This window comes from Podarcis cretensis (genome assembly GCF_951804945.1).
Source record: "Podarcis cretensis genome assembly, chromosome: 5".
Classification (NCBI taxonomy): Eukaryota; Metazoa; Chordata; class Lepidosauria; order Squamata; family Lacertidae; genus Podarcis; species Podarcis cretensis.
The window spans coordinates 87,640,396-87,665,924 of record NC_137174.1 but is presented as its reverse complement, the minus strand read 5'-3'; the positions used below and the strand labels follow the sequence as shown (position 1 = coordinate 87,665,924).

Below are 25,529 nucleotides of genomic sequence, written 5' to 3'. Positions count from 1 at the left end.
ACTTGATCTTCTCTTTCAGTGCCATATGGCAATGTTCTCCCTGATCATCTCTTTCCTATGTATTTTTGCTGGTTGGAGCTTTATGTTTTGTTCTACTGTGAATTATGCACAAGGATGCTGCCACTAGGTGGCAGCCTAGTGATTTTGTGTAAGCAAGAAAAGAATGCCATCCTTGTTTACAGAGGCAGTTTCCCTTGCGGGTTTATGTGACACATTTATGTTAGGCTTTTAGCACAAGGAGAGCTTGTCTGGATCAAGCTTGAGGCTGAGGAGAGGAGGACAGCCTGAGGCACATGTTGCTTTGGGTTCTGTAGAAGTGTTTGAGTTCACTCTTAACAGGAGAATTTTAGGGGCAAACCAGATATTCAATCTCCCAATGCCTGTTTAGTTAGTTTAAAAAACTCTTATCTCAAGGCCATAAGTCAGTGACAGAATCTGTGTATTGAAAGCAGGTGGTTCCAGGTTCAATCACTCATATCATAGAATCGTAGATTCTTAGAGTTGGAAGGGTCCCCAAGGGGTATCTAGTCCAACCCCCTGCAACACAGGAATCTCAGCTGAAGCATCCATGAAAGGTGGCCACGCAACGTCTGCTTAAAAACCTCCACGGAAGGAGAAACCACCACTTCCCTAGGGAGTCCGTTTCACGCCCGAACAGCTCTTAGCATTAAAAAGTTCTTCCTTTCTTGTATATTGAATCTATCCCTCTTGACCAGGAGCAAACAAACTTGCTCCATTCCCTGCTTGACAGCCCTTGAGATATTTGAAGATGGCTATCATATCTCCTCTCAGCCTCCTCTTCTTCAGGCTTAACACACCCAGCTTCCTCATAAGGCTTGGTTTCCAGACCCTTGAACATCTTGGTCACCCTCCTCTGCACACATATCAGATTGTCAATATCCTTCTTGAACTGTGGTGCCCAGAACTGGACACAGGACCTGACCAAGGCAGAATAAAGTGACTTCCCTTAATTGGGATACTATACTTCTGTTGATGCAGCCTAGAATAGCATTAGCGCTTTTTTCCCTTTTTGCTGCTTTGTCTCATGTTGATTCATGTTAAGCTTGTGGTCCATCCCTCCCTGAGTGCTAAAACCCCTAAATCCTTTTAGGCCACTAAAACCCCTAGATCCTTTTCACATGTACTACTGGCATAGCTAATTTTAAGAATAATATCAAGTAGCAGGTGGCATGGAAGATCTCTGCCTGCAGCTCTGAAGAGAGGGGTCAGAATAGAGCAGGGGTCTCCAACGTGGCACCCACGGGCACCAGTGTGCCCACCAATACCTCTTGCGGTGCCCGTAAAAGGTCTCAGTAAATATCTCTTCAGAAATCCACAATACATGAGAGACCACTTCCTCTTCCTGTTTGCACTGGCCCTACCTCTCATACATTGAACCTGGCCTCTTAAATAGTCTCAAGGTTGGATACCCACCCACCCTTCCTTCTGTCATGAGCGGAAGACAGGTGCAGAGAACGTCTCTGTGTCAGCAGGCATGGTGGTGGCTGATATTTGCAGCTTTCTAACTGGCTGATGGAGGTAAAAGTCAGGTTATAAACCCCAAGAAGCATACATAACTCCAAAATCATAGGGGGAGGAGTGTCTGAGTGTTATTCAACTACATTTACTCAGAGCAGACCTATTGAAATTAACAAACATGGCCAAGTTAGGCCTATTTGTTTCAGTCGGTCCACTCTGAGTAAAATTCAGTTGTATATGACCTTCTATCTTTTTTCTCTTCTGTTTCTGATAGCTTTGGTTTGCACGTCGCTTTGGGTTGCCTTGGGCAAGTTAAAACGACTTAACAAATTTAATAAATAATTATTATTATAGCTTTGGGTGGAAGAGGGTTGATTTAAGCCAGGGAAATGGTGACATATCGCCACCCGTCCCTGTGTGTTGTTGTCCAATTCTAACACTTCTTCCCTCCCAATCAGCTGTTTTTAGCATGAGAGTGTCCTACGCAGTCTGGATTTCAGAGATGGACATTTGGGGATGAATAATGAAGGTCGCGGGACGCGGTGGGGACGCGGATGGCGCTGTGGGTTAAACCACAGAGCCTAGGACTTGCCGATCAGAAGGTCAACAGTTTGAATTCCCGTGACCGGGTGAGCTCCCATTGCTCTGTCCCTGCTGCTGCCAACCTAGCAGTTTGAAAGCACGTCAAAGTGCAAGTAGATAAATAGGTACCGCTCTGGCGGGAAGGTAAACGGCGTTTCCGTGCGCTGCTCTGGTTTGCCAGAAGCAGCTTAGTCATGCTGGCCACATGACCTGGAAGCTGTATACCGGCTCCCTTGGCCAATAAAGCGAGATGAGCGCCGCAACCCCAGAGTCGGTCACGACTGGACCTAACAGTCAGGGTCCCTTTACCTTTACTTAATGAAGGTCTAGGGATCCGTTTGTTGTGCAAATGGCTGCACTGCTAACTACAGATTTATCTAATGAGTTTTGGCCTGTGTGCAAATGTCTTGCTTGTGGCTTTGGTGCACGCTGTCCCCTTTCTTTCATTAGAAGAATGCCTAGGAGAAAAAATTAAAAAAGGAAACTTTTCACTAGGTGACCGAAAGGCACTGTATGAGTCAGTAAATCTCCCAGCAGCCTTCCTTTGTCTATTTCCCATGCTTTATGAATGGCTCTTGGATGTCTCACTGTGACTTTTTGTCTAGACAGAGCTTGTGATCCCCAGCAAACCTATTTGGAAGTTTTATTTATTATTTACTTAAATTCCAACAAACCGCACTTTGACATAGAATAGCATAAGGAGGTACACAGGCTAAAAAGCACACCTAGCGCAATAAACGCACCAGCCATATCCGTAAGAGCTGATTGGCCAAGAATCTCAGTTTTGAAAGTCCTGCCTGAGTAATAATACAGTTTTCAGGAGACATTTAGGGGCAAGATCTGCTGGGATGGGCAGCTTAGAATGTAGTGTCTGGCTCAGCTGGCATTAAGGCTCCAGCCCCAGCTCAGCCAAAGATACACTGGCTCAAAGGTAAAGGTGTCGGATCTGCATGACGGGGTGAGCTCCCATTGCTCTGTCCCAACTTCTTCCAACCTAGCAGCTGAAAGAATACCAGTGCAAGTAGATAAATAGGTACCAGTAGGTAGATAAATAGATACCGCTTTGGCGGGAAGGTAAACGGCGTTTCCGTGCGCTCTGGCTTCCATCACAGTGTTCCGTTGCACCAGAAGCGGTTTAGTCATGCTGGCACATGACCCGGAAAGCTGGCTGTGGACAAACGCTGGCTCCCTTGGCCTGAAAGCGAGATGAGCGCCGCAACTCCATAGTCGCCTTTGACTGGACTTAACCATCCAGGGTTCCTTTACCTTTATTTATTTTATATAACGGCTCAATTTGCTAAACTGGGGAAAGGGGTGTTAGTGGGGGCAGGAGCAGAGTGGGGAGACCGGATCCTAAGCCTATTCAGCATGGAGCACCATTTTAAAGGCTTGTTTTCCCTCTGCCAGCTGTCCGGCTGCTGAACGGGGTTTGAATCTGGTTCAGGCTCTACACTGGCTTAACATCCAGCTTCTTGTGCATAGGATTGCTCCCTTAAAAATGAGCAGGGATGGCTCCTGCCGAAGCCCTATTGGCAAGGAGTTCCACAGGGCAAGGCCTGCCCCAGGGAAAGGCCAGTCATGCCTGGGATTACCAGAAGTGCCCCGTCAAAAGACCTCAGAGATTGAGGTGGATCATAAAGAATCAGGCAGTCCTTAAGGCACCTTGTTAAGGGCCTTGTTCCATCAAAATCAAAGCGATGAGTTTTCCGGAGTAACCAGGAAATGACATGTCTGACGCAATATGTAATATTTGTTTGCTTGGAAGCTCCACTTCGATGTTCGTTGATTTGCCATGTCGTCAATGGGCAGATTACTTTGCAAAGTGCAAGAGGAATTTGCAATCTAAAATTAAAACACAGAGGAGACAACGGAGGAAGGGAGGTGGAAATGATGGAAGTGGTAAATGGGGAAAGAATAAATATGCATTTGGTTTAATTAAGCGTACTTAGGCTTATGGTTTTGGGATTGCAGAGTTCAAGAGGATGTGGTTCCATTTAATTGTGTTTAAAGATGGCAGCTTCAGGTCTATTATCCTTATGAACTGAACATTCCTCTGATTCTGGTTCAGTTCTAGACTCTTCCTTATTAGCCTTGTTAGGCAAGTATGAGGTGTTTAAAGGTGGGGTATTTCTAGTTTCTAGCCATGTCAACGGTGCCAGTTTTCACCATTAGCTGTCCCAGGTTCTCACCTTTCATTTCTTTTTTTCTTTTTAAAAATGTCTCTAGCCTCCGGGTGCAAGTAGATAAATAGGGACCGCTTACCAGCGGGAAGGTAAACGGCGTTTCCGTGTGCGGCTCTGGCTCTGGCTCTGGCCAGAGCAGCGATGTCACGCTGGCCACGTGACCCGGAAGTGTCTCCGGACAGCGCTGGCCCCTGGCCTCTTAAGTGAGATGGGCGCACAACCCCAGAGTCTGTCAAGACTGGCCCGTACGGGCAGGGGTACCTTTACCTTTACCTTTACTATTCTGTCCCATTATATTGTGGCAATATATAATAATATAAATTCAAAATGAAATGTGGAAGTCCCTCCTGCAGAAAATGAGTAAATCAGGGCTGCCTTCAGATGTCTTCTAAAAGTCAGATAGTTGTTTATTTCTTTGACATCTGATGGAAGGGCGTTCCACAAGACGGGCACTACTACTGAGAAGGCCCTCTGCCTGGTTCCCTGTAACCTCGCAGTGAGGGAACCCCCAGAAGGCCCTCGGAGCTGGACCTCAGTGTCCGGGCAGAACTATGGGGGTGGAGACGCTTCTTCAGATATACTAGGCCGAGGCCGTTTAGGGCTTTAAAGGTCAGCACCAACACTTTGAATTGTGCTCGGAAACGTATTGGAAGTCAATGTAGGTATTTCAGGACTCGTATTATATGGTCTTGGTGGCCTCTCCAAGTCACCAGTCTAGCTGCCGCATTCTGGATTAGTTGTAGTTTCCAGATCACCTTCAAAGGTAGCCCCACATAGAGTGCATTGCAGTAGTCCAAGCAGGAGATAACTAGAGCATGCACCACTCTGGCGAGACAGTCTGCGGGCAGGTAGAGTCTCAGCCTGCATACCAGATGGAGCTGATAAACAGCTGCCCTGGACACAGATTTGACCTGCGCCTCCATGGACAGCTGTGAATCCAAAATGACTCCCAGGCTGCGAACCTGTTCATTCAGGGGTACAGTTACTCCATTCAAGACCAGGGAGTCCTCCACACCCTCCCGCCCCCTGTCCCCCAAAAAGAGTACTTCTGTCTTGTCAGGATTCAACCTCAGTCTGTTACCGTGGCAGTAACATGAGAAGAGAAGACTCCCTGGAAAAGACCCTGATGTTGGGAAAGATTGAGGGCCCAAGGAGAAGGGGACAACAGAGGACGAGATGGTTGGACAGTGTTCTCGAAGCTACCAGCATGAGTCTGACCAAATTGTGGGAGGCAGTGGAAGACAGGAGTGCCTAGCGTGCTCTGGTCCATGGGGTCATAAAGAGATGGACACGACTAAACAACAACAACAACAACAACAAAAACAATGGTGGGGAAAATATAAGAACGCAGAGCTGAGATTGAGGATGCATCTAAACAGTATTTTATTTGCAAATGAGTCTTCTGAGATAATGTAAATGGTTCTTTGGCAACCAGGTTCTTTTGCATATTGGCTTTCCCCCCAGGAAAGGGTAAATCTGAATTAAATCAGGGTTGTGGAGATACAGACAGGTATTTTGATTCCAGTGATGTTATGCCACTGCTCCAAAAGTCTTTCATGCACAAAGAGCTTCTGACTACAGTTAGACGTGTAGGGGGGAGAATTTCTATTCAGTTAGCATTTAAAGGTGAATCTATCTCATTAACACTTCCTGGAACAATGGAGTCAAAATACAGTCCCAAATTTTCCATTGCAATTCTCCAACCAAGTATTGTGTACAAAAGCACATGTACTAGGTAGAGTATGCTTAAAAGCTGTTATTATTATTGATTTCATTTATGAATAGCTTCCCATGAAGCAACCCAAAGGGATTTGCAATTTGATAACATGTTTAAAGAATATACAAAACAAATTTTAAGAAGCAATTATAGATATAAAAACAGTTTGAAACAACAACAGAACTTACATAAAACCAATTCAGATCCAAGATGGATACATACTGGAATTAGTGAAGGTAATTGCAAAGATATGCATACTGCACACAAAATGTTTACATTAGGAGAAATTTGCAATGAAATGTTGGTGAATTTTCACAAGGACTTAAAAGAATAAATTCACAAACTGATGTGGAAATGTGTAAAACTGCACCGAAGTTGGAAAAAGAAACTGAGAGAAACCGGTTTTGCTCATCCCTGCCTACGACAAAAAATTCATCAGTCTCTTTAAGTGTGAATTATTACACATTTTTGCATGCAATTTTGTCTAATACATTTTTTTTTTTGCCCTGCTTTAGTGCATTTCTGTATGTTGTTTTCACCAAACCTCTTTGTTCTTATGCACACTTTACCACAACATTTTTGTATACGTTGCTTTGCTGCAGAAGTGCGTTGCGAGATTAGGAGAAATGCGAATTTCAAAGGGTGGCTGCGTTTCAGTACTCGTACTGTTTCAAAACCGAATGATACATGTTTGCCTTTGAATGCAAGCCGAACCAAAGTTCTTCCCCATCTCTATCTCAGACTGTCAATCATGACGACTGGGGTTGACAGAAGTTGGAGTCCAATGACATCTGGAGGGTGGTGGGTTCTCCCGCTCCCCAGCCTTTGCAGTAACAATGAGTAGGCAAGAAATATCATAGAATCATAGAATCATAGAGTTGGAAGAGACCATAAGGGCCATCGAGTCCAACCCCCTGCCAAGCAGGAAACACCACCAGAGCACTCCTGACATATGGTTGTCAAGCCTCTGCTTAAAGACCTCCAAAGAAGGAGACTCCACCATACTCCTTGGCAGCAAATTCCACTGTCGAACAGCTCTTACTGTCAGGAAGTTCTTCATAATGCTTAGGTGGAATCTTCTTTCTTGTAGTTTGGAACCACTGCTCCGTGTCCGCTTCTCTGGAGCAGCAGAAAACAACCTTTCTCCCTCCTTTATGTGACATCCTTTTATATATTTGAACATGGCTATCATATCACCCCTTAACCTCCTCTTCTCCAGGCTGTATCTTTTTTTGAGAGGGCATACTACTGGTCTGAAATGAGGGGAGGGAGTAGAAATCATGCCCCCCACAGTTTCTAACTTTATTGTGGTTGTTCTTTATTAATTTTACATACTGCTTGTATACCAGAATGGCTTCCATGTGGTTTGCAACTCTAAAGCAATATTTAATATTTAAAACAATTTGTTGGAAGACACCCTGGGGAGGCCCAACCAGGTGGGTGGGGTATATTTATTTATTTATTTATTTATTTATTTATTTATTTATTTATTTTTTAACAGCTTGTTTTCCCTCTGCCAGACTTTGGCTAGCTCAGCCAGCTTTAGCTCCACTGCTGAACAGAGTTTGGATCTTGTGTACATTATTCAGTCTTAACTTACGCTGGCTTTTCCTACACTAGCTAAAGGTAAAGGTAAAGGGACCCCTGACCATTAGGTCCAGTTGTGACCGATTCTGGGGTTGTGGCGCTCATCTCGCTTTATTGGCCGAGGGAGCCGGTGTATAGCTTCCAGGTCATGTGGCCAGCATGACTAAGCCGCTTAGGGCGAACCAGAGCAGCACACGGAAACGCCGTTTACCTTCCCGCCGCAGTGGGAAGTATTTATCTACTTGCACTTTGACGTGCTTTTGAACTGCTAGGTTGGCAGGAGCTGGGACTGAGCAACAGGAGCTCTCCCTGTCGCGGGGATTTGAACCGCCGACCTTCTGATCAGCAAGTCCTAGGCTCTGCGGTTTAACCCACAGCGCCACCCACGTCCTTTTTCCCAGAAAAGGGGGCTCTCTAGCTCACTCTGCCGAGTGGAGCTCTGAACTTGGGCCCCTAAGTCAAACATTGACGACATCACATGCATCTATAGGCCTGTCTGGATCCCTGCCAGCATTTTATAGAAGTAAATAAAATTACTTCTATAAAACCGCCGACCTTCTGATCAGCAAGTCCTGGGGTCTGTGGTTTAACCCACAGCACCACCCGTGTCCCCCTACTTGTGTGTTAAGATTGCTCCCTAAGACACTGTAAGTGTTCTTGCTTAATAGAAGGAAAAGAACAGGGAAACCCAGAAAGATAATAGCACAGTAAGGACAACAGTAAAAAGCCTTTCAACCTGTTAATGCAGACATTTCAGTTATTAGAATTAAAACATCTTATTTCAGACTTTCGTAGCGGTCTGGGTGTCATGGACCATGGGTTTTGTACCTGTCATGGAAGCAGCTGTTGAGAGAGGGAGCGAGGCTCAAGCATCACTATCGAAGTCTGCTAGATCTCAGTGAAAGTTCCTTACTGGAAAGGCTTCAATCCTATGCACACTTTGTTTTGGGTGAATTTGCAGTGAATGGGATTTGCTATACATGTGCTGAGGGTTGCAGCCTAAATAAGAACAGCTAGCACAATAATAATGATCCCTGTTATATACATGGTTGTGTTAAGAATGCTATGAATTCTGTATCTAGACTCTGTTGCTTTGTCAAGTGAAGAGTTGAGCAGCCACCGTAATGAAAAATTGCAGCAAGTCCTTTTCTAGCTTTCTCCCACCTCTGCATTTGCAATTGGGGTAATAAACACTGACTGTTTAAATGGCTACGATAGACACACCTGGTTTTACAACAGCGGCATGTGATCTGTAGGAACTGACACTGAACAAGCGTTGAAAATTGCAGGCTTTTTCACTGCAAGCTGCTTGACTTTAAAGAGGGTTAAAATGCAGTGGAATGAATAACATATTCCCCATCACGCTGCAGCTGTCTTCAAAGGGATGCACAATGCAATTCATTTGCATTGTAAACAAGCTGCAGAATCTTGCGCTTTGTGGGTCACAAATACCTTGAAGAGATGTGGGTAACAATTGCAGGTGAATATATCTCCGATGAAGTTCATCTACCTGCAGCGTTTTAAAAAATAATAATGCTCCCCTGGGTTTTGAGAGAGAGTGTCTAGTGGCAAAACACAGAGGGCTTAATAAGCTCATTCAGACTGTGGCTTTCCCTCTCTGCCTCCCTCCCATTCGAATGGGCTCCAAGGGGAGTGGCTTCCCTTTGATCAGCTCGACTTCATAGGCTGAAGGATCTCGTGGGCTGGATTTTCCCTTAAACTGCCTCTGTGGAAGAAGCTCAAGATCTCTGAGCTAAAGAAGCACTTAGCTAGAAGCCGTTTCCCAGTTTCTGAAGAGATCCTGGGTGTTCAATTGCCTTTTCCTTAACACTGGCATGGTCGTTTCACTTAACACTGAAGGAGAGTACTTGGCTATTCTTTTTTAAAAGGAGAAAAAAAAACACCAGAAGGATAATGGGTCGCTTTCCTCCCTCGGGGCACAAGGTTAGTACACTTCAAACTTCTACGCGTATATGTCAACTGTCCGTGTTGATTCTCTCAACTTGTTGCCAAGCTGTCATGGAGCTGGCGACAGCCCTAGGCAGTCGAGGCTTCAGCTTCCTGCCTCCTAACAAGGGGAGAAGGGATGACTTTATATAGGGTATTTTTTAATTTTTGCAGAACAGGAGGGGTTGCTTTCAATATAAACGATCGCAGGGACCTGGCTGTTAAAGGATTAAAAATGGAAGTTTCCTCTGGAAAGCTATCTGTCGCCTTCAGTTTTGGCATGTACAATTAAAAATGACTTTTCTTGCCGGGTTTCACTTTGCTTTTGATTTGGCTTTGCTCCCAATACACTGAGCACCCCAGAAGTTTGGAAGGGGAACGATCAACTCCTTTGCAAGGGGCTGGCCTCTTAAAAGATTATGTAATGGGCTTATTAGAAGCTATGTAATGCCTGAACGCATAGATCCGAAACTTCTGTAGATTTCAGATGGCAAATGGGCAAAGATGGATAGCTCTTAATGAAATAAACTTTTCTGAGAAACTCTCAAAGATCTTTGCCAGGCAAAGAGAGCCAGTACTCACCCCCCCCCTCTCTTTCTCTCCCTCTTGTCACTAAAGTGGGCAGCCACAGTACAATGTCTGATGGTCGTCCTTATTGGTTTAACCAGCAGTCATTTTGTTGTAACCACAACTTGCTCCTGTGAAGAAGAAAATGTGCAAACTTGTGTTGATTCCTCAGGTCCAAGTGCTAGCAAGCTCAAGCCCAGAATGGATGGAGAAGTTATATGGCTATGTACTACCTCTTGGGAATCCTGGTCCCCTGCTTGCAGGATCCTCTTAGGCAATTGGTTGGCCACTGTGAGAACAGGATACTGGACCAGATGGGACTTTGGTCTGATCCTGCAGGGCTTTTCTTATGTCCTTAAGTGCATGGAGCAGAAGGTCCAAAGGCCTGGAAGGGGGACAATCTGGCATCATAGAGAGAGGGCCTAGTGGCTTTCTTGGTGAGAGCCAATGTTGTTGTTGTTGTTGTTTACAAATCTCTTCCCTTGAGGCATCCCAAAGCAATTTAAAATAATAGGTATGTACAAAGAGATCAATATCGACTTATGCAAAACAGGTGCATCTAAAAGAATTGCATGTGTAAAGACAATATATTAAAACGACAGCAGTGCATATATAAAATCAATTCAAAGACTGATGCCAACTGGGAAGAAGATATTGATGGGCTCTTGACAGGAACGTTTTTAACAGGTGCCAAAAGGACCATAGGAATGTGTGTTGAGAGGGAGTTCCACAGGACAGGTGCTGCCAGACTGAAAGCATGGTTCCGACACTGCTCAGAATGGACCTCCTGATAGGGTGGTCTCTGCAGGACACTCTAGTAGTTAGAGACCTGGGTTCAGATGCTCACCCAGCCACGAAGCACATTCAGTCACCTTGGAGACTTCAGCCTCACCTACCTCATGGCTGATAACAGGGTAAAAGAGGCGAACTTGGAGAAGTACCATAGAAACTACCCCTTGCATCTTGTTGGTATAAAGACTGGCTATTGAGGCAGATGAAACTGTCAAGGCTGAGAGACGGTTCTAGATCTTAGGTCTATATAAACAGGCAATGGCATGGGGTTGGATATCTAGGATTACCTGGGTGATTCAGGTCTGTGGTGCTAGTGACCTGGCTTAAACGGCCTCGGGTTTCTTCCACCACAGAGATGTAGGCGTCATAAAATGGTGTCTTCCCTGAAAGTCTCCCAGGTGTGAGCACATCGGTGTTGACACTATGAGATACGTAGGTGTGTTTTCAAACCTGTTATGGACACCCTAAGGATTCTTTTCTGCAAGTTGCTGTCTGTCCATGCATCTGACTTGCCAGCAGACCTGGTTCATTAGTGCAATTCTTGGGAGCAAGGCCTGGGACTGACTCCTGTGTAAAACTGGTGTGTGTGTGTGTGTGTGTGTGTGTGTGTGAGAGAGAGAGAGAGAGAGAGAGAGAGAGAGAGAGAATGTGCACACACAAATGCTTATACAAAAAATATATTGGGATTAGTTTTGTAATTATTTGGAAAGTGAGCAGAGTCCTAGCTTCCTAGCTGGCACATTTACCTCAGGAAGAGTTTCATGAAACGCCAGTTCTAGCATAAACACTTCAAGTGCATGTGATCAGGGGCAGTTGGTACAAAAGGGTAGCATCCTATTAGTGAGGATGTAGCGATTACAAGGGACGCGGGTGGCGCTGTGGGTTAAACCACAGAGCCTAGGACTTGCCGATCAGAAGGTCGGCGGTTCGAATCCCCGCGACGGGGTGAGCTCCCGTTGCTCGGTCCCTGCTCCTGCCAACCTTGCAGTTTGAAAGCACATCAAGTGCAAGTAGATAAATAGGTACCGCTCCGGCGGGAAGGTAAACGGTGTTTCCGTGCGCTGCTCTGGCTTAGTCATGCTGGCCACATGACCCGGAAGCTGTACACCGGCTCCCTCGGCCAATAAAGCGAGATGAGCGCCACAACCCCAGAGTCGGCCACGACTGGACCTAATGGTCAGGGTCCCTTTACCTTTACCTTTTAGTGATTACAAACATGGGCATTTGAAGCAATAAAACAGGGGGGAACCAATGTGTTTTTAGCTTTTATCAGCTCTTCATCAGGGGGAAAATAGATGCAAACTGTTTTCTCTCCATACTCTGAGCATCAAACATGTGGGAATTGAGCCAGAGTTAATTGACTCTGCAGAGAGTTAGCTAAGATAACAGGGAATCTATTTTAATTTTTTTAAAAGAAATTCTCAGAAAATAATCCCTTAAGCATTTTTGTCTCCTCTGGTGCCTCCCAAGTTGCACAGGGAGCAATGCTCTTATTAAATTACTTGCATGCCATTCCTTTAATAGAACTTTTGAAGGAAAAAAGGGGAGTCTAAGTGTCAGCCTCACTTTTATCTCTTGTTTATTGCTGGAGTGAAGTGAACCTGGAATTTCTCTAGATAACCAGGGAACAGCCCAAGTCTGCCAAGGTAACCTAGGGGACTTTTAGGTCACTAAGACGGCCTTCAGGCTTGCTTGGCAGGAAATCTCTGAAGAGGAGCTTCCCAGGTGTGAACTTGGACCCTTCTGTTTGCCAGTTACCTGTTTTACCACTGAGTTCCAAACCCCCAGTCAGTAAGCCCAAATGGCCTTGTTACCTCCTAGACGTGTAATTTTTGCTCTTTGAAGTGGGAATTGTTCTGTTAATGGATTCCAGTCTGTTGTTGTTTTTTAAAGTCACTAGGGCCTAGGGTAGCACCAGTCCACGTTTTGCATAAAGCCGAGGAGCTCTAGACCTGAGAGCAGTTGCAAAGACAGATTTCTAATGGGTCTTTCTCTTTTTTATTTATTTTTATTTTATATATATATATATATATATATATATATATATATATTTAACATGTCAATTCCAACAATCATTTAACATAACTTCTTATCTTATACAATATTTTAGACTTCCGTCAACAACCTCTGAAGATTTTCTGTTCTTTATCACTTGTTCTGCATTTCTTAATTTCTCTATTACTTTTCATTGTCCTTAACTAATAATTCTTTTCAATATTTCACAAAGTCCTCCTGACAGAACTTCTTGTAGTCCTACTAGTGCAATCTGTTTCTAATGGGTCTTTCTCCTGTCGGATGTTAGAATTTGTTCTCAAGTAAGGTGTTTTAGTCCACCACTCTTCGTGTAAATATTACATATTTCATAGAATCATAGAGTTGGGAGGGACCTTGAAGATCTTCTGGTCCAACCCTCCCCCCCCCACAATGCAGGAATCTTAAGCTAAAGCATCCATGACATATGGCTATCCAGCCTCTACTTAAAAACCTCCAAGGAAGGAGAATCCATCACCTTGTGTGGGAGTCCATTCCATTGTTGAATAGCTCTTAGTGTCAGAAAGTTTTTTTCTGATGTTTGGTCATAATAATAATAATTTATTTGTACCCCGTCCATCTGGCTGGGTTTCCCCAGCCACTCTGGGCCGCTTCCAACAAAGATTAAAAATAAATTAAAATGTCACAATATTAAAAACTTCCGTGAACAGGGCTGCCTTCAGATGTCTTCTGAATATCAGATAGTTGTTTATTTCCTTGACATCTGAAGGGAGGGCATTCCACAGGGCAGGTGCCACTACCAAGAAGGCCCTCTGCCTGGTTCCCTGTAACCTCACTGCGAGAAGGCCCTCGGCGCTGGACCTCAGTGTCCGGGCAGAACGATGGGGGTGGAGACGCTCCTTCAGGTATACTGGGCTGAGGCCGTTTAGGGCTTTAAAGGTCAGCACCAATACTTTGAATTGTGCTCAGAAACGTACTGGGAGCCAATGTAGGTCTTTCAAGACGGGTGTTATGTGGTCTCGGTAGCCACCCCCAGTCACCAGTCTAGCTGCCGCATTCTGGATTAGTTGTAGTTTCCGCCCCACATAGAGTGCATTGCAGTAGTCCAAACAGGAGATAACTAGAGCATGCACCACTCTGGTGAGACAGTCTGCGGGCAAGTAGGGTCTCTCCTTTCTTGTAACCTGAAGCCATTAGTACAGTCCTATCCTCTGGAGCCGGGGAAAAAAACAAAAACCAAGCTTACAGGACCATTGGTCCTGCTAGCTAGGGATGATGGGAGTTGTAGTCCAAAAACAGCAGAAGACCCAAGATACACCTCTGCAAATAGACTGCACCATTTGTAACAACAACAACAGCAACAACAACAACAGTGCTTACTGGTACTTCTTTTGCTCAGCTTGAGAGAGTGCGTATGAAGAGGCATATTTCAAACTTGATGGTTCTGAGGGAATGTTGGCTTTGCAGACCGTTGAATTAAGAAAATTATGTTGTGAAATAAATGCATGAAAGTTGAATTTGTGCCCTTGAGAGCAGCGGCCTTTATTTATTGATTTTAGGGATTTATAGTCTCCTTCAACAAGTTCCCAGGGTGGCTTACAAAAACATTAAAATAAAAAAATGCAATATAAATCCATTCATGTTGTTACGGTGTGATGAATGCACAGGTGAGAGCTGGTGGTTAATTAGATAGATGATAGATAGATGATAGATAGATAGATAGATAGATAGATAGATAGATAGATGATAGATAGATAGATAGATAGATAGATAGATGTTAGATAGATGATAGAAGATGATAGATAGATAGATAGATAGATAGATAGATAGATAGATAGATAGATATTATATTATGGTTAAAACATTGTGTTGTGCTAGCACATTTCAATTTGGAATATTTTTTGAGCCTCCACCTTAAGCTTAGAACATCTGCATTCTTTCTGTCTCATCTGTCTTACTCATTGAATATAGTTTTTGAACTGGATTTCAGTGAAGCTAATCTATTTTGACTCTTTCCCCCTGGATCACTTGAAGCCATATAACATGATGAGCAGTTGTAAACTAAAGTTAACAAACCGTAGCTTATCCCAAAAACCCCCCAGAATAGGTGAAGCTGCTGATGAAGAAGAACCTGTCTTTGCAAAACACTGTATAGCACAGTGTCCCTTTGGCTTCTGTGCTGGGTGGGTTCAAGGGTTTGTGAGGTCCACGAGGAATGTCCTTCACTAGTGAGTGACCCAGCAGGGTTTCCTCCTCTTTCTACTGTCCTGTATGTGACAGGATTTGCTACTGGGTGTATGCTTGACAGCCAACCCTAGTTCCTGGCTCCCCTATGAGGAACAGTTGCAGTATTTGACAGGTGACATGATAGACGTTTATACAATTATGTATGGCATGGAGGAAACGCATAGGGGACGCGGGTGACGCTGTGGTCTAAACCACTGAGCCTCTTGGGCTTGCCAATCAGAAGGTCAGCGGTTTGAATCCCCGTGATGGGGTGAACTCCTGTTGCTCTGTCCCAGCTCCTGCCAACCTAGCAGTTCGAAAGCGCGCCAGTGCGAGTAGATAAATAGGTACCGCGCCAGCAGGAAGGTAAACAGCATTTCTGTGCGCTTTGGCTTCAGTCATGGTGTTCCATTGCGCCAGAAGCGGTTTAGTCATGCTGGCCACATGACCTGGAAAGCTGTGGACAAATGCCAGCTCCCTCGGCCTGAAAGCAAGATGAGCGCCGCAACCCCATAGTCGCCTTAGACTGGACTTAACCATCCAGGGGTCCTTTACCTTTTTACCCTTTACTAGGAGTTGAATGAGTTCTTCGTTGTGTCCCATATGCCTCTGTAGTTGTGCTTGCATTTGAGCGTCTCCTTCTTAGAACTTCTTAAAATGCTCTCAAACATTTGGTCAGTAGGTCAGTGAATTGCCCTGAGACTGTCCTCTTTGAGGGAAGGAGACTGTTGCTCATACAAGGACCCTGGAAAGAAGGCATTCAGGTTGCAGCATTTCCGTCTGATTGCATGCACACAACACCTTTAAAGCACATTCACAGCACATCCGCCCCAAAACGATTTGGCACGTTAGTTTGTTAGGGGTTGCTTGGAATTGCAGTTCTCTGAGGGGTAAACAACAGCAACCAGACTCCTTTGAGGGAATGAATGTGCTTCAAATGTGCTTTAAAGGTACAGTGGTACCTCGGGTTACATACGCTTCAGGTTACATACGCTTCAGGTTACATACGCTTCAGGTAACAGACTCCGCTAACCCAGAAATAGTACCTCAGGTTAAGAACTTTGCTTCAGGATGAGAACAGAAATTGTGGTCCGGCGGCGCGGCAGCAGCAGGAGGCCCCATTAGCTAAAGTGGTGCTTCAGGTTAAGAACAGTTTCAGGTTAAGAACGGACCTCCAAAACGAATTAAGTACTTAAACTGAGGTACCACTGTATAGTGCAGTACATACAAAGCCCAAGTCCAGGCTGTTCAGATCCAACAACAGTTTATAGAACAACAAACATGAGAAAAAGAAAGATGGCTACAACCAACCAACAGTATTTGCAGAGACATACACAGAGAAAGATGTAAATAATCGAGACCAGGCAATCTGTGAGAGTCTGCAGCTAAGCTCAGAGCTTGCTGAATCCTGAGGTTTAATTTCTGGGAAAGCTGTGTCTTAATATTTGGAGGGACCAGTTCCTGCAGTTTCTGCAGCAGCAGCAGAAGAAGAAAATGGATTCTGCTAAACTGGGCTGAAGGTGACTGACTTTGAACAGAGAACAGATGTCTGATGTCATTCTGAGAAAGGCACTTGACAATCCTGAGATACCATCAGGAGCTTGAACCACCTTCTTTTACTATCGGTTGTCAACACTTGCTAGTGACGATATTCTTTTATATACATATTTGCTGACGAGTAGGGGTGGGCGGGCAGAAAGTGTTAACTTTTGCTGAAATGATGCCCATACCTTCACCTGGGAAGGAAGTTGGCGTCTTTCAAGCTCCCCGTTTTACCAGTGCTTGCAAAACTGGATTGTAACTCTTTGTGTACAGTACAGTGGTGCCCCGCAAGACGAATGCCTCGCAAGACGAAAAGCCCGCTAGACGAAAGGGTTTTCCGTTTTTCGAGGCGCTTCGCAAGATGAATTTCCCTATGGGCTTGCTTCGCAAGACGAAAACGTCTTGCGAGTCTTGCGAGTTTTTTTCCCTTTTTTCCCCTTTTTCTAAGCCGCTAAGCCGCTAATAGCGCTAATCCGCTAAGCCGCTAATAGGGATGCTTCGCAAGACGAAAAAACCGCTAGACGAAGAGACTCGCGGAACGGATTATTTTCGTCTTGCTAGGCACCACTGTATTTATGTGTATCTCTTCGAGCAAAATCCGAGTTTAATGTATATTTGTTTCTCTTTATATGTGGTTGGAAAAGAAAGAAAACGATCTCACTTGTCTCGCCCAGTATAGAAACGAAAATATGTGGCCAAGAATTGGGAATGAGCTACAATTGGCCACAGGTGGATCAGAATTCAAAGCCCAAGCTCAGAGTTGAAAGTGGGGATCACCTTGCATTAGGAGGCAGGAGCGCAATGTGTGAATGAATTTGTTTGACTTTTTTGTAGCAAGACGTTTGCACCAGGACTTAAGTCTATGGTATTCCCTTCCTGGGTGACTCCAGTAAGCACCTTGTACTTTAAGCAGGGTGGATAAAAATCAACCATTAAAAAAAAATAAATCGAATTTTTAAAATAAAATGCTTTTGGAGGAAAAATCTTTCTAAAGATAGTTTTCTGTTTAAGGAAATAAGGATTTGTTTTAAGTTTTTCATGTGTGCTAAAACTCAGTCTAAGTTTTTTTTTTTAAAAAAATTGTTGAACCACATCAGTTAACGAACATGGATACATATGCTATAATATTATTGTTTGAGTTAAATAAATTGTTTAGATTGTTATTAAGGAAATGATTATTTTTCTCCTTCCAATAAAGTACAGCAGAAAAGTTGACTGTCCAAATATAAACAGTCAACTTATTAAACATCACAATAATTTCATAATTATCCGTCTATGTATTTCTAATAGTATAACCAAATCAGTAATTTTTGATAGAACTGTAAAAACTACTCTGGAAATTTATTATTGTCTCAGGAGGTACAAATGGTATAGGTTCATGAGCCAAATTGAATTTCTCACCCATCTCTAAACACTCCATTCCAAATTACATGTTTTGAATTTATATAGTATTTGGTACTTTCATAGGCAAGTTTATAAAATTCCCACTGAGACCTTCAGACATCTGTAAATGGGGATATTCCTGTCGTACATCATAAGCCCGTGGTTAATTAGGCTCTAGAATTCAACCTGTTCCTTCTTCAAATTTTTCTTTCCTCCTTTCATTTTTTCTTGAAGACATTTTTCTATTCCCAGGAGCTTTACAGTCTAACGGGCCCAATCCTCTCCTCTTTTTAGAACTAATTTAACACAATTCAGGCATGGAGACAGTTGATTTCATTGCTGTGTGTTGTTCCCATGAGTATCACTAGCTTAAATATAAAATATAATTTATTATGATTGGGGAAGAGGGAGAGTTCCACACCTGAACTTCAGTCCCAAATCCAGGAGCAGCTGCTGGGAGGGGCGAGGAGTAAAGTACTTTGGAAAGCTGCTCTTCTTTGGAAGTCCAGTCATCATTACCAAAAATGAAAAATGCTATCTTGGAATAATTACAGTTATGAAATACAGTTGAGTCATGAGTCCTCAGGCCTGTAAGGCACAGTAGACCTTGAAGACAGGCCTGCTTTGGTGTTACATGCATACAGTAGCGTACTCAATGTGAACTTCAGGATAGAGCCCTCACAGAGTGCTTTTTGCCTGGTTAAAATGTGTCTTTGGAATGCAGCTGTGGCGTTTGCCCATTCATTTAGAAAATGTCTGTACAGGGGAGAGAGAAAGGGTTAAAAATGTAGACCAATAGGAAAGCCGGAGGCGGAGCCTACCTGTTTATAAAAGGGCTTAGCCCGAGGTTAGAGTTAGTTGTTGGTGGGTAGTTGGTTGGTTTTAGTGGGTTGGTTGGTTGGGAAAGGCAGTTGGCAAAGCAGTTGGCAGGCAGTTGGAAATAGAGACAGTTACTGCAGTGGGTTCTTGAGTGAGGGGAGGTAGAAGAGATAGAGAAAGAAAAATAAGACTAAGAAAGTAAAAAGTAACAATGTTTGGAATGCTGTTAAAGTTTGTTTGTGTCTGAAATAAACTACACTCTTCTTTTTTAATTTGAAAACCTGACTGAGACTAAAGTGATTTTACCAGGGAGCACCTGGTTGGTGGCAGCGGATTAGTGGTGTATGGGTCAATAGTCCGTGAGACAACCGGGGGCTCCGTACGAACGCCACAGCCGCAATACTTCTTGCTTGCCTGGGCAGATAGAGAAGAAGGAGGCAGTTCAGAATTACAACGGGGGGTTGAGGGAGATCACAGCTCAGAGGCAGATGAGGGGGAAAGCTGGGAAATAATGGGAGAGGAGGAAGAAGAAGAAGAAGAAGCACCAGAGGGGGAACAGCTGAAGGACATAGTGTCTTTAGAAAGCATTCCAGACGCCCCCCAAAAACCTGGTGGGCATTGAAAGTAGAAGAGCAGAGAGCTCAGAGGCAATCTCAGCACCCGTACTGATGACGCATAATGGGAGAGAGGAAGGGGCTGGAGACCCACTTGACTTCAAGTGGCTGCATTTCTAAGCCTCTCTCTGTGAATATTGAATAAAAAAGCACTGGTAAGAAATTTCCTTGTCTTACCAGTTCCTGGCAATGTACTGTGGGGGGTTGGATCCTCTGACACCTGACAGCTAGGTGGGCCATTGGCCTGATCCTGCTAGCTAATCTTACATTCTTATGTTCTGGAGGGAAGGGAGGTGGTGGGGAAGAAATGTGTAGAAGCCTTTGGCTTTTGCACGACTGCATTGCAGTCTAATGTACAAAAGCAAGGTTCACATTCCTTCCTCCGCCCACTTTTGTCCCGCCCCCTCCCGCCGGTATGTGGTCCTCAAGCGATTCCCCTGAAAGGAATGGGGGCTATCCTGCTGGGGGGAAAGGACCTGCGTCCCTGTTGTAAGCACTGGTTGCAGGGTTTCAGCAAGGGTTGAATTTCACATGAACGGAGCCTCTTGGGCCAATTTGGAGGTCCCCGCTGAGGCAAAAACAGCCGTGCCTTTGCCCAGTATTCCACCTTGTGGCGGCAATCAATCATAGTGCCCAACAGATGTTCCATTTTCATTGCAGCTCTCATGTCGTGTCCCGTTGTGTCTGCCAGACTGCTACCCCGAGCATACATAATAATAAGTAAATCCTGTCAAAATGGGCCTAAAGTCAATGTGTGTAGAAATAGGCTGTCAGAATGATGGATGGTGCCTCTAGGCCCCCCAAGCTGAGTCTGTTCCTGTTATGAAGCTTGCCCAGCGACTTCTACCTCATTTTTTGCTGGACTCAGACCTTATCTTCACTATATATTTATAGCAGTATCATACCACTTTAAACAGTCATGGCTTCCCTCAAATAATCCCGGGGATTGAAGTTGGCTTAGGGTGCAAAGAGTTGCCAGGAGACTCCTGGTCCCCTCACAAAGGTACAATTCCCAGAGTCTCCAGGAAGAGCGATTGACTATTAAGCCACGGGTGGAGGAAGAGGAGTGCAATGGGTAGTGCACTAGCCCTGGCAGTGCGATCCCAGTAGGGTGCCATCGTGGCTGTGCCCCCACCCATGCTGGGTGACACGTCCCTGCAGACGGAGTGCCCCGCCCCCAGGATGCATACCACATCCCCAGGATGCGTGCCACGCCTCCGGGACGTGCATCAGCCCCGCCCCTGCCTGCTCTCCCCCCCCTCCCCCGGTGCTGGAGCACAAAGCTCTGCTGCTGTATTAAGCCACCGTGAATTGTAGCACGGGGAATAGGCATTTCAACTTGAGATCCTGACTTGACATATGGAAAAACTTTCTGACAGTAAGAGCTATTTGATAGTGGAACAGGCTCCCACGACAGGTTGTGGTCTCTCCTTCCTTGGAGGTTTTTAAGCAGAGGTTGGATGGCCATCTGTCATGGATGCTTTAGGTAAGATTCCTGTGTTGCAGGGGGTTGGACTAGATGATCCTTGGGTCCCTTCCAACTCTTGAGATTGTATGATTCTAACTCCCGGCACCCCTAGCAAACTACTCATCCCTGGGTCTTTGAATTCTTGGCTCCCTGAAGCGGCATGTTACTGTTTAAAATTCATAGTGCGGATGGGGCCTTAGGCATGATACAGGAAATCTAATAACAGATCTTCCACATCAAATTTCATTTGCTGCTTAAATGGGGTCTTGATTGGAAACTGGGACTCACTATTTACTTTTGCTAGTAAAAATTCTGGGAACTTCCAGACGTAGGTAGTGAGCTGTTGTATAGCAGTAAAAATATACATACCTGGGCATAATCAGGTTGAGGATATCATGCACTATTTGTTTATTTGTCCTTTATATCAGGGCCTGGAGAAAATTTATTATCTCCTATCCTTTATAGGTTCTCAGATAGATTCCCCCAGGAAGTGACAGCTGAACTCTTAGCCGATAAATATGTACAAATTAAACATCTGGTAGCCAAATTTGGCTCCAGCTATGTTAATGCAATGTAATTTTAAATTTTTATGCTGTAAATGTTTGTTGTAGACTTTTACGGACTTACGTTGTGTGTTTTTAGCAGAATGCCTTGCTTTTGTTCTCTGTTCTTCCATAACCTCCAACATTTCTCCAATGAAAATAGGGACACCCTAAGGAAAAGCGGAACATTCCGGGATCAAATCAGAAACCAGGACGGCTTCTGTAAATCCAGGACTGTCCCCTGAAAATAGGGACATTTGGATGGTCTGTTGTTCATTGTGTAGGCCTTTAAAGGTAAAGGTAAAGGTAAAGGACCCCTGACAGTTAAGTCCAGTCGCGAACGGCTCTGGGGTTGTGGCACTCATCTTGCTTTACAGGCCGAGGGAGCCGGTGTTTGTCCGCAGACAGTTTTTCCAGGTCATGTGGCCAGTATGACCAAGCCACTTCTGGCGAAACCAGAGCAGTACACAAAATCGCCGTTTACCTTCCCGCTGGAGCAGTACCTATTTATCTACTTGCACTTTGACATGCTTTCAAACTGCTAGGTGGGCAGGAGCTGGGACAGAGCAACGGGAGCTCACCCCGTCGTGGGGATTCGAACTGCCCACCTTCTGATTGGCAAGGCCTAGGCTCAGTGGTTTAGACCACAGCGCCACCACTAGCGTAGGCCTTTGGCTGTATGCAATCAATTGAATTGAATTGTTATTGTTATTGTTATTGTTATTGTGGGCTCTCCCCCCCCCCCACAGCAGCCATTAACTTTCCTTCCACATTCTCCCACCAAGTCACACATGTTCATCCAACTGGGGGCCATAAACAAGACGTGTGTGTGTGTGTGTGTGTGTGTGTGTGTGTGTGGCACCTTTGCATGTGCTCTCCACAGGAAGTAGCTCAGTATGGGAAGGGCTGTATGGCAGAAGTTTGTGTGCAGACAGACAGTTCCAGCTTCAATCCCCAGCACCTCCAAGAAGGATTGGGAACGTTCCTAGCTAAAAAGTTGGAGAGCCACTTAGACATCACCCAGCCAGATGGACCAATGGCCGGACTCGGCGTTAAGGCCGTTTCCTATGTTCCTAGCAGGTTCCTGTGCACCGCCGAGCTACAGTGCTTCCCCAGAGCATCGTTTGAAAACCCTTGCGTGAATGCCTGCATAGTTTGGCTTTGATTTTGTGAAACGATTGCATTGACACAGCAACAATGCACTCTTTGATACAGGAGGCTTAGGCGGCAAAGCTGGCCAAGTGCTGGCTTCTCTGTCTTGTTTCTCCGGTAGTTTTGTGTCCCTTCTCCTGCAATGAGTGGGAAGAGAAAGACATGCACACACACTGAAACATACTTGGAGTCGAGAGTGGATTTCATGCTCATAATGGTGAGGGGGAATGGAAGTTCCCCCAGAATGTCTGCTTTATTTACATTCTTTACACAATGGGCCCCCACGTGATTGGCTAATTCCGGGACTCTCCTGCAGGCCAATCAGGTTGTGGATTCACTTCGACCTGGAGCTGGATTGGGTGCCTCCTGTGGACCAATCAGACTGCTGTATTCTGAATCCTATTGTTCTAGGACCAATCAGACTGCTGCATTTTGGATCCTATTCAACTCAGTACCTAACACACACATACACAACTTTGTTGCTGGCTGAATTGGTTAGGCCAGCGAAGCAGGGAGCATGCATGCATGCTGGCCAACGCTGCATGCGCCAGTTCGCCTCAAGGTATGGGGAGGGTGCATATCTGCGGCGCTCGCTGCCCACACAACTTAAGTTATATAAGTAAGAAACTCATGCTTATTGTTCTGATTGCTTCTGGTTTTGACACTTTCCCAAACCCACCGATGCCTAGTCCCCTCCCAGGGCCCCAGAATGTTGTGGGTGTTTTCTCTCAATTAAAAGCAGATGAAACAACATAAGTGAAAAATTATATAATCAAATCCCAGACCCTGCTCTTCATTTGTCAGACAACTCACCCACTCTCTGCCTGCGTTTCGGAGGTGCTCTAATCGCAGGGAAACCATCTGTCTAAACAGACGGAAGAGGGGAGAAGAATGTTCTGCGGACTCCCAGGCGTGCAAGAGTGTTTATGTTTGGTGGCGTATGTGTGGGAACAGAGGACCTCAACATTTTGTAGATGGGGACATCCGAGTTTAACTCCTGCAGTGTGCTCCTTCCTTCCTAGAGTGGCGACAAGTTCCAGGAGTAACAGCACTAGTTGGGTTTGGTTCCCTTTTGGTCATGGAAGTCTTAAGATTAGATTAAATCTGCTTCGTTTGCAAACCATGTAAGTGGAGCTTAAGTAAAGAGGAACAGCAGGCGAGAATCTGCAAGGCTGCCGATCTGGCTTTAGCCGTCATCTCACTCACAGTTCGGCCACATTTGCACCGTACTTTTAAAGCACCGCTAATGCTTTAAACATAGGGACGCGGGTGGCGGGGTGAGCTCCCGTCAAATGGTCCCAACTCCTGCCCACCTAGCAGTTCGAAAGCACCCCTAAAGTGCAAGTAGATAAATAGGTACCGCTTTCTAGCGGGAAGGTAAACGGCGTTTCCGCGTGCTGTGCTGGTGCCGGCTCACCAGAGCAGCTTCGTCACGCTGGCCACGTGACCCGGAAGTGTCTCCGGACAGCGCTGGCCCCCGGCCTCTTAAGTGAGATGGGCGCACAACCCTAGAGTCGGACACGACTGGCCTGTACGGGCAGGGGTACCTTTACCTTTACCTAATGCTTTAAACACCTGTGGCTTTCCCCCAAAGAATTGTTTGAGCTGTAATTTGTTAAGGGTGCTGAGAATTATTGTTGTTGTTGTTGTTGTTTAGTCGTTTAGTCATGTCCGACTCTTCGTGACCCCATGGACCAGAGCATGCCAGGCACTTCTGTCTTCCACCGCCTCCCGCAGTTTGGTCAAACTCATGCTGGTAGCTTCGAGAACACTGTCCAACCATCTCGCCCTCTGTCGTCCCCTTCTCCTTGTGCCTTCAATCTTTCCCAACATCAGGGTCTTTTCCAGGGAGTCTTCTCTTCTCATGAGATGGCCAAAGTATTGGAGCCTCAGCTTCAGGATCTGTCCTTCCAGTGAGCACTCAGGGCTGATTTCCTTGAGAATTATTAGGAGACCCCTATTCCCCTCCCAGAGCTAAACTAGAGTAGTTTAACAATCCATCCCTCTTCCCAGGGAACTCTGGGAATTGTAGCTCTGGGAAGGGGAATAGAACCCTTAACAAACATCTCCCGGGATTCTTTGGGGGAAGCCATGAGTGTTAAAATGGCATCATAGTGCTTTAAACCAGGCATAGCAAACTCGGCCCTCCAGATGTTTTTGGCCTACAGCTCCCATCATCCTTAACTAGCAGGACCAGTGGTCAGCGATGATGGGAATTGTAGTCTCAAAACATCTGGAGGGCTGAGTTTGCCTATGCCTGGCTTTAAACGTATGGGGTGCATGTGGCCTCATTTTCTGCATTTGCTTGTTCCATGTTTTCAAGTAGTGGAACGCCCTTTCTCGCAAGGTGGATCTGTCCCCGACATTATTGAAGGTGGCACAATGAGTCAGTGTGTCTGGCTGCTAATCAGGAAGTTGGTGGTCCAAGCCCACCCAGGGACAGCTGTGAGCAGGATCCCTGCATTACGGGGGGGTTGGACTAGTTCACCCTTGGGGTCCCTTCCACTTCTGCAATTCTACAAAGTGCCAGGAGACCATCTCCTAACCATTTGCTCACACGAACCAGTACTTAGGGGTTATTAACCACCCATAACCAAGGAAGCTGTGGCCAAAGGCTGCACCATGTCCGGATAAGGCAGGATATCTAAGGGCCAACCTAGGCATTTGTTTACCATGTAACAGGCAGCTGTCTATCTTGTGTTTCCCTAACTATTTACTGACAACAGGAAGCCTGAATCTCACTGTGAAGAAAAGTACAGTGGTACCTCGGGTTACAGACGCTTCAGGTTACAGACTCCACTAACCCAGAAATAGTACCTCAGGTTAAGAACTTTGCTTCAGGATGAGAACAGAAATCGCATGGCAGCGGCACAGCAGCAGTGGGAGGCCCCATTAGCTAAAGTGGTGCTTCAGGTTAAGACCAGTTTCAGGTTAAGA

General features: G+C 45.3%; 1 protein-coding gene and 1 long non-coding RNA gene across 3 annotated transcripts in view; both read left to right on the top strand.

Annotated features, from left to right (window-relative positions):
- PLD1 (phospholipase D1) overlaps window positions 1-25,529 on the top strand; it is a 136,048-nt gene that overhangs the window by 9,787 nt on the left and 100,732 nt on the right. Inside the window, exon 1 of one of the 2 annotated variants that reach the window (XM_079977696.1) lies at window positions 9,206-9,492. The exons of the other annotated variant lie outside the window; for it this stretch is intronic. The gene's annotated coding sequence lies outside the window, so the exon portion shown is untranslated. Of the gene's footprint in view, window positions 1-9,205; window positions 9,493-25,529 lie in introns of those variants that run through there. 2 annotated transcript variants of the gene reach the window in all.
- Window positions 7,809-25,529, top strand: part of LOC307217291 — a 119,893-nt gene continuing 102,172 nt past the window's right edge. The window contains exon 1 of the long non-coding RNA XR_013839534.1: window positions 7,809-7,897. This is a non-coding gene — a long non-coding RNA (uncharacterized lncRNA). The remainder of the gene's footprint in view (window positions 7,898-25,529) is intronic.